Source organism: Podarcis raffonei, chromosome 4 (assembly GCF_027172205.1).
Source record: "Podarcis raffonei isolate rPodRaf1 chromosome 4, rPodRaf1.pri, whole genome shotgun sequence".
NCBI classification, from domain to species: domain Eukaryota; kingdom Metazoa; phylum Chordata; class Lepidosauria; order Squamata; family Lacertidae; genus Podarcis; species Podarcis raffonei.
In genome coordinates, this window is record NC_070605.1 from 11,301,054 (window position 1) to 11,310,134 (window position 9,081).

Sequence of the window (9,081 nt, forward strand, 5' to 3'; positions counted from 1 at the left end):
TTTGCTTTGCTTTTTTTGGGTCACTTCTGGTCTCTATGGAGTGGTCACCAGTGACCGGATAATATTGCTTTGGGACTAGGCTGGCGGCTGGCCATGTCAGCAATAAGTCCTGGGGGTTGTCTTTAATAACACATCCCCTTAAATATTAAAAGTACTGGTGTTTGTTTTTTTTAAAAAAGATGGTTTTGGGGGGGAGAAATGTGTAAGTTCAAAAGATCCCTTTTAAAAATGTACTTAAAAGACGTCTGTATCACTTTTTAGGCCACAATAAATAATATCAATTGTTGTTGTTGTTGTTTAGTCGTTTAGTCGTATCCAACACTTCGTGACCCCCTGGACCAGAGCACGCCAGGCACTCCTGTCTTCCACTGCCTCCCGCAGTTTGGTCAAACTCATGCTGGTAGCTTCGAGAACACTGTCCAACCATCTCATCCTCTGTCGTCCCCTTCTCCTTGTGCCCTCCATCTTTCCCAACATCAGGGTCTTTTCCAGGGAGTCTTCTCTTCTCATGAGGTGGCCAAAGTATTGGAGCCTCAGCTTCACGATCTGTCCTTCCAGTGGGCACTCAGGGCTGATTTCCTTCAGAATGGATCGGTTTGATCTTCTTGCAGTCCATGGGACTCTCAAGAGCCTCCTCCAGCACCATAATTCAAAAGCATCAATTCTTCGGCGATCAGCCTTCTTTATGGTCCAGCTCTCACTTCCATACATCACTACTGGGAAAACCATAGCGTTAACTATACGGACCTTTGTTGGAAGGTAATGTCTCTGCTTTTTAAGATGCTGTCTAGGTTTGTCATTGCTTTTCTCCCAAGAAGCAGGCGTATTTCTTTTACGGGATTCTTGCCCACGGTAGTAGATATGATGGTCATCCAAACTGAATTCGCCCATTCCCGTCCATTTTAGTTCACTGATGCCCAGGATGTCAATATTTATTCTTGCCATCTCATTTTTGACCTCATCCAACTTACTCAGGTTCATGGTTCTTACATTCCAGGTTCCTATGCAATATTTTTCTTTACAGCATTGGACTTTCCTTTCACTTCACAGATTTTAGAACTGGGGGTGATGTCATGAGCCCTGCAGCCCCATCAGGTCTGGGCATGGCTTGACAGAAGGATTAGGAGGTAGCAGAAGGGGGAACAGGGGGTGAGAATGTGGCTTCCCCCTTGAATTCAAGGCACCACCTCCATAGATGGGAACAGACTCGCCCACCCGTATGGAGTGTGTGTCTACAAACCTGACATTCCTGCAAGGCAAGAGGTAGTAACACAAGTTAGCTCACCATACCTTATATTCAAAAACTTGGTATGCCATACTTCTGGGAACCCTGAATTTTCTCTCGCAACCCAGGACTCAGCTATACAGCTGCAAATAAAATGTTTGAAGTGTGTTTTAAGTGCAATGTACAATGTGACTCTAGATGGCGATGCTGAGCCTTATGGAAAATTCAAAGTATTTTAAAAACCGCTTTTTTTAAAAAAGCATTTTCAGAACAGCTTTTTTTATGTATGTGTAGATTCCACCCCAATTACGGTTATGTTACTGTGTTGCCCTTGATGGAACTGGGTGAATAAGCTGGTTATTTGATGCCAAGTGTTGTTTTTTTAATACCTCAGAATTTGCTTTGCAACAAATTGATAGCTGGTTTGGTTGGTGGGAAAGATTGAGATTGAGGTTTGTACATAGATTATTAAGGATGGGTTTGGGAGATGCTAGTGTGGTGGTAGAGGAGTGTGGGTGAAGCTTCTGTCAGTTCTTTTTTCAGTTGCTAATGATGCTTTGTACGTGGAACTTTTTTTGCTATATATATATATATATATATATATATATATATATATGGGAGAGAGAATATTTTGTTTTTCTGTTAATTACGCTTCCTTAAATATGGGTCCTTGTTGTACTTTATACTGGAGTTCCATCTGTAATATTTTATTTTGCTGTTTTGTAATGTTCTATTTTATGTTTTAAGAAAGGTTGTAAATAGCTTAAAGCTTTTTTCTGGAAATGCAAAGCAGTACAGAAAGCAACAAATAAATAAACAACCCTTTGACTGACTAAGGGGGCAATCCTAAGCTAAGATCTGCTGGGGTAAGCAGTTTAGGATGCAACAGATTTCCAGTTGATTCCTGGCGCAGCCAGCATTAAGTCCCCAACCCTGGCACAGCTGAAAGGACACAGGCATAACTTGCTCAGGCTCAACTGGCTGAGCCAAAGCTGGTGTAACTCCCCCTAAAGGGGCATTTGGGGGTTGGGGCAAGAGGGAAGGGACTTAGGTTGGATCCTAAGTGCATTCTGCTTTGTCAATGGACCTGGCAACCCACCTCAGAACAATATTTTAAAGGCTTCCCTCTGCATATTCAGAGCAGCAGTAGCAGCCCTGCTGCTGGATGGGGTTTGAATCTGGTGTAACATTAAAGGTAAAGGGACCCCTGACCATTAGGTCGAGTCGTGACCGACTCTGGGGTTGCGGCGCTCATCTCGCTTTATTGGCCGAGGGAGCCGGCGTACAGCTTCCGGGTCATGTGGCCAGCATGACTAAACCGCTTCTGGCAAACCAGAGCAGTGCACGGAAACACCGTTTCCCTTCCCACCGGAGCCTATTTATCTACTTGCACTTTGACGTGCTTTTGAACTGCTAGGTTGGCAGGAGCAGGGACCGAGCAACAGGAGCTCACCCCGTTGCAGGGATTCGAACCACCGACCTTCTGATCGGCAAGCCCTAGGCTCTGTGGTTTAACCCACAGTGCCACCCACGTCCCTTGTGGTGTAACATTACAGCAGCTTAATTTTCAGGAGTTTGCTTTATGCCAGCTTCATGTGCATAAGGTTTCTCCCTAAATTATTCTGGAAGAGTCAAGTCCTGCTTCACTGTTGTTGTTTATTACACAGAGTTTAAGGGAAATGTAATTTCTATTCAGAGCCCAAGTCCAATTCATATGCTCCATTCTTCCTGAGAAAGTACAAGACAATTTTTTTCTTTCACTTTGACATGTTGCTTGTCATTTTCTATCAGCCAGAAACCCCACAGGCACAGAAAAGAGCAATGAATATTATTTTCTACTGAACCATGGGGGAATATTGCTGGAACCAAAACCATTGTGTGATGTAGACCTCTGTTACTTAAATAGTCTGAAGTGATGGATATTCTGGAGGCTGGTACATTGACATGTTCAGAGTTTTAAAAGTGTTTTCAGATATTTTGCCCACAGATGCTTTTGCACAAAATTTTTATCATGTATATATATTTTTCAATTACAGTGCAAGTAGGAGGAAAGACACATGGGCTGGTTCACACAGAACTGTTCATTGCTTCATGCCTGCATCAGTAAGTGGTTATGTCAGCGTGTGACTCAGTTATCTCAAATCCCACACCAAGTCAGTTTCTCAATGGTGCAACCAGGGTCAGATCTTGAAGTCCAGGGTCCCAATTCAGCAGAATAAGGGGGCAGGGGCATTGGAAGAGGGGTGCAGGGGGTGCGGTCCGCCCAAGTGTCATCCCTGAGGGGGTGACAAAATGGCACACCGTGGGGGGCGTCACTTACCATGGGGCCTGGCCTGCAGTGCGCCCGAGCCACACGTCTCTCCTGGGAGTGACGCAGTGGCTCAGAGCCCCGCATTGCCCGAAATAGAAGTGTGGGGCTTGCGTCCGCCAGGGCTTGCACCCTCCGTGGGGCGGGGTAATGCTTACCCCACGCTGAAGCGAAAGAAAACATGTTAGCATCTAAAGAGGGTTCCCATAAAACCATTAACTCCACAATCTAGAATCACCTGGCTGTGTCACTGCTGTCTTTCCACATCCATCTGTGAGTTATCAAGCGGCAAGAATTGACTCCCACATTGACACATGTGTGTGAACAGCCCTTAGACACACACAATCTTTGAACCTACCAAATGATGGACAGGCCAGCCAATGACCACCTCCATGGGATAAAAGAACAAAACAAGAGTCCTTCCGAATCAAGCCAATGGCCCGCCATCTTGCCCAGCATCCTGTTCTCCTTGTGGGCAACCAGGTGAGGTACCTGTGGAAAGCTCAGAAGCAGAATCCGAGCACAATGACTCCACTTCCTCTCCTGCAGTTTCCAGCAACTGGTCTTCAATGAAGAGGTTATCAAGAAGCTTATATGTGACCACAACGTACATATTGTGGGAATGTTCAGGGATGCAGGAGAGGATATACTGTTTGATTATAGCCTTTCCAACTAGTGTTAACAAGTTCCACAATTTAGCAGTGTAACAGTCCCCTTTTTAAACTCACAGCGGATACATTTGCTCAGGCTCGCTAAAGCCTCTATAATAACTGTTCTGGTATTTTCCCCTTATTCCCTCAAAAAGATAAGACACGACACAGTCTTCTATAAAAGTATAAAAAGAGTTTACTCACTCACATTCTGTTCATAGCTGGATCCCAGAAGGCAGACTTAGCTTAGAAAAGCAACATACACCTGGAAACTATAATATAATATAATTAATATAATATAATATAATATAATATAATATAATATAATATAAGTCACCTCCGGGCTTGACTACTGTAATTCGCTCTACGTGGGGCTGCCCTTGAAGCTGTCCCAGAAACTCCAGCGGGTGCAGAATGCTGCAGCGAGTCTCCTCACAGGGTCTCTGCCATGGGAGCATATTCACCCAGTGCTTTTCAAGCTGCACTGGCTCCCGGGGGAGTACAGGGTCAGATTTAAGGTGCTGCTTTTGACCTTTAAAGCCCTTCACAGCCTAGGACCCTCGTACCTACGGGACCATCTCTCCTGGTCTGCCCCACGGAGAGCCTCAAGGTCCATAAATAGCAACACCCTAGTGGTCCCGGGCCCTAAGGAAGTTAGATTGGCTTCAACCAGAGCCAGGGCCTTTTCAACTCTGGCTCTGGCTTGGTGGAACGCTCTGTCTCATGAGACCAGGGCCCTGCAGGATCTGATTTCTTTCCGCAGGGCCTGTAAGACAGATTTGCTCCGCCTGGCCTTTGGCTTGGAGCCAATTTGATTCCCTCCCTCTCTTTCTTTTTTCTTTTCCTTCTCCTCCTGAGATGAGGCTACATTTTAATATTTTAATGTTTCATTATTTTAATGTTGTATTTAAATTTTGTTTTTAAGTTGTAATCATTCAACTTGTTTTTATTATTGCTTGCAAGCCGCCCTGAGCCTGGCCTTGGCTGGGGAGGGCAGGGTATAAATAAAAATTATTACTATTATTATTATTATTATTATTATTATTATTAGAAGCCAAGAGAGCATCTTTGGCTAAGGAGATGTTGCTTCTTTGATGAAAGTAGTCACAGAGAGAGAGATGGCGGTCAGTCCTATGCTTTTGTTACCTGCACAGGTGAGGTCATGGCCACCTCTAGTCACATGCAGAGGAAGTCTGTCCCAGCTTAGGAGAAACAGGAAGTTTCAACTAGCTGGTCCAGACATCCCCTTTTATGTCCACTCTAGGGATGTTGTACTTGACTGCTCTTGTGTTTCACATCCCACACATATGACACTACACTATACTGATTCTAGTCCAGTCCTGTTGTTTACTCAATCTAGCAGCAGCAAACAAGCGGGGGTTTTGCTCTGCCATTGCCACCTAAGTTTTTTTTTACTGGAAATGCTGAGAACTGAACCTGGGATTTTCTGCATGTAAAACATGGGCATAGAAAGTGGAGGGATACCAAATTAGACAATTGGTTCAGCCATATCATAGGGACATGGGTGGCACTGTGGTCTAAACCACTGAGCCTCTTGGGCTTGCCGATCAGAAGGTTGAGGGTTCGAATCCCTGCAACAGGATTAGCTCCTGTTGCTCTATCCCAGCTCCTGCCAACCTAGCAGTTCAAAAGCACACCAGCGCAAGTAGATAAATAGGTACCACTGCAGCGGGAAGGTAAATGGCGTTTCCGTCAACGGTGTTCCATTGTGCCAGAAGCGGTTTAGTCCTGCTGGCCACATGACCCGGAAAGCTGTCTGTGGACATATGCCGGCTCCCTCGGCCTGAAAGCGAGATAGTTGCCTTTGACTGGACTTAACCATCCAGGGGTCCTTTACCTTTACCTATATCCAGTGCTTTTTCTCTGGGGGGACGCATACCCCTAAACATTTTGTGCATCGAAGTTTGGCCTCATTGAGGGGCAGTATTTCAATATGAGTAAGAAAATGAAAGTACACTTGTCAGAGGCTCAGGAGCAGAAGCACAGGGGAGAGAGCAAATAGAGAGCGGAGGAGAGGAATCCGAGGGGAGCGTAGGGGAATATGACAGTGACCCGAGAGATTCCATGAGCTTCTCCAGCGAATCAGAAGATTCCCAGAAGGGGGCGCCTATGGTAAGGGCAAGGGGGGTCCCAGGGGGGACGCACCAGAAGCAAGGGGCCAGCGGGGACTCCCAAGGGAGCAGCGGAGGATCAGGACCAGCTCCCCCACCAGAGCGCAGTGGGGGGGAAGAGTCACATGAGTCAGGACCAGCCTCTCCTCCAGCGGGGAGAGAAGATGAGTCAGGGCTGACCACGCCCCCATCGGAAAGTGGGGAGACGGAGGGAAGGTCAGGTCCAGCTAGCCTCCCCGAGGGAGGGAGCAGTGACACAAGTGTAACGGTCAGAAGGAAAGTGGGAGGCTGCGCGCGCGCGCCAAGTTCAAATGTGCAGGAGCGCGCGGGACAGCAGAAAACCCGGATTGGGAGCCAGGTCCTAAAGCCCAAAGGAGGGAGGGGGAAGAGTCAGGGGACTCAGCGTCAGAGGAGTCTAGGAAGAGTGAGACTCCGACTAGCAGGAGGACCCAGAGAAGGAAGGAACAGAGGAAGAGGTGGAGTAAGGCTAGAATCTTAAACTGGTGTCAGGGGGGAGGAGATTCAGACGGAGCTTCGGCGGTCTAAGGTTACAGACGTAGCGTTGCACGCTGCGCGTGTGGAAGTGAAACTGAACTTCAATAAAGACTTTTATACTAAAGAACGAAGCAGCGTTGGTCTTGTGTGAGCTGGGACCTCGGGCAGCGCTGACAACACTTTTTATATATATAGAAAAAAAGCACTGCCTATATCACTATTGTCTACACTGACTGGCAGCTCAGGGTGATGCCAGGGACTGACCTTCAGGATGCAGAGAAGATGAGCTATAGTCCTACCATAGTGTGGGCTTTTACTTGCTGGAGATCTTCAAACAAAGTTGCTTGATAGCCATATGCCAGGAGATGTCTAACTCTGGATTTCCTGCATCGAACAGCAGGTTAGACCAGATGGCTTTCCAGGCCTGTTCCAGCTCTATGATTATGTAAGGAGCATATTTCTCCTAGCATGCTACTTTCCCATGTCCAGGATATTTTGTTTTGGGGTTGGGTTTTTTCTTTTTGTTTTGATATGGCAAAGCATTCAACTGCAAAAACCAACCCAGCAGCTTGAAGTGGTCTTAGAAGACTTTTACCACTTGATTCTGCTGAAAACATACAAGTCGTCATTTCTCATGCTGACATATTCACATCTTTGACTTGACTGTTGTTTCTGCTGTGATTCTATCCTTAGCAGGCAGAAAAGGTTATCCTTCAGGTTTGGACAAGGCAGTCAGAAACATAGAGAAATATCCATTAACATTCTTGAATCTTTAACACCCTCTTGTGGAAAAGTATTTGCATGACATTAGCTAGCAATCAACATGTGCAGAATTACGTATATATTGCAAGCTCCTTGGAGCTTGTCCGTCTTCTTCTGTGTGAGTGATGGTACCATCTAAACCAGGGTTTCCCAAAGTTGGGTCTACAGCTGAGGGTTTTTTTTTACTACAAATCCCATCATCCCTAGCTAGCAGGACCAGAGATGATGCAAATTGTAGTCCAAAGTTTCTCCTTCCTTTGTTCCTCTTTGTGGGTGGAAGGAAAACACTTTTCCTGCTAAGCATGCTAAGTGTTCCTCTAGATTGACAGTATTTTGCAGGGGGGGGGCTTCAAAATACAGGAACTTTCGGTTTATGCCATTAAAAGTGGGTTAAAGCATTCTGTGTTCTTAGCACACTTTAAGAAAACAACAACTAAAGGTGGATTTTGTTTTGTTTTTCTTATGGTTTGCATTCAGAAGTGTGGGCTGATTAACAGGAATAAACATTCTGCAAGTAAATCAGGATTAATGATAGTTGTCTATTAATTGCCCTGTAAACAGATCAAAAAGAATGCTCAGCAAAGACTGGATCTAACCTCTGCATAAGCTTTGTGCAAGCAAATCAGGATGATCCATTTGTCATTTTTACCTCTGCATTATGCTTTTAGGAAGCTGGGCAGAAAGAAGGCGTTCAGCAAACGTAGCTTTCTCCAGCAGGGCAATTCTGTGGTAGGGAATCACCTGCTGGATTTCCACTCCTCCTGATGCTATTAAGGTTTCATTAGGAGCCTTGCCAGAAATTGCACTAACCAGCGGCCAGACCAAGACATTGTGGCGCCTGAGGCGAAACACAAAATAGTGCCCCCACCCCGGTCACCTGCCTGGGAAGATCTAAATCACGAGGAAAGGCGGAATAGAAATCTGGATGGGGATCTACTGCCCGTGTGGATCCTGCTGGCAGAGCCATTTGCCTCATGGACCCTGGTCTGGGACTAATGCATTTGAGCAACTGCCACCTCATGACAGGCTGCTTGCTGGGCCTTAACTAGCCTATAGGACAGGCAGAAATGCAACAGGTGAAGCTTGCACAGCATTTTCTCCAGAAAAAAAAAACAAAATCCCTGCCAAACTGCGGCATATCAGGCAACTTATAAAAAGCACAGCAGCGTCTATTTCATTTATTTCATAACATTTATATACTGCTTGATTGTAGGGGGGAATCTCTAAGCGGTTTCTATTTATCTTATGATTGATTTGCTTTCTTTTCTTTTTTTAAATCCTGTGTTTTGTACAACACGTGATTCAAAAATGTTTCCATCCAGTATTTTTTTTAGGGGGAACTACTGGCAAGTTCAGGTGTTGGTTAAAAAAAAAAGGAGGGGAAGCCAGACAGCGACGGTACTGCCCCCCTATTTTTCTAATGGTAACGTCTCTGCTCTGAGAAGGACACATCAGTGGACGCTTTCATGAGAACGCTGAACGGGGGGTGGGGGGAGGGAGAAAGAGATG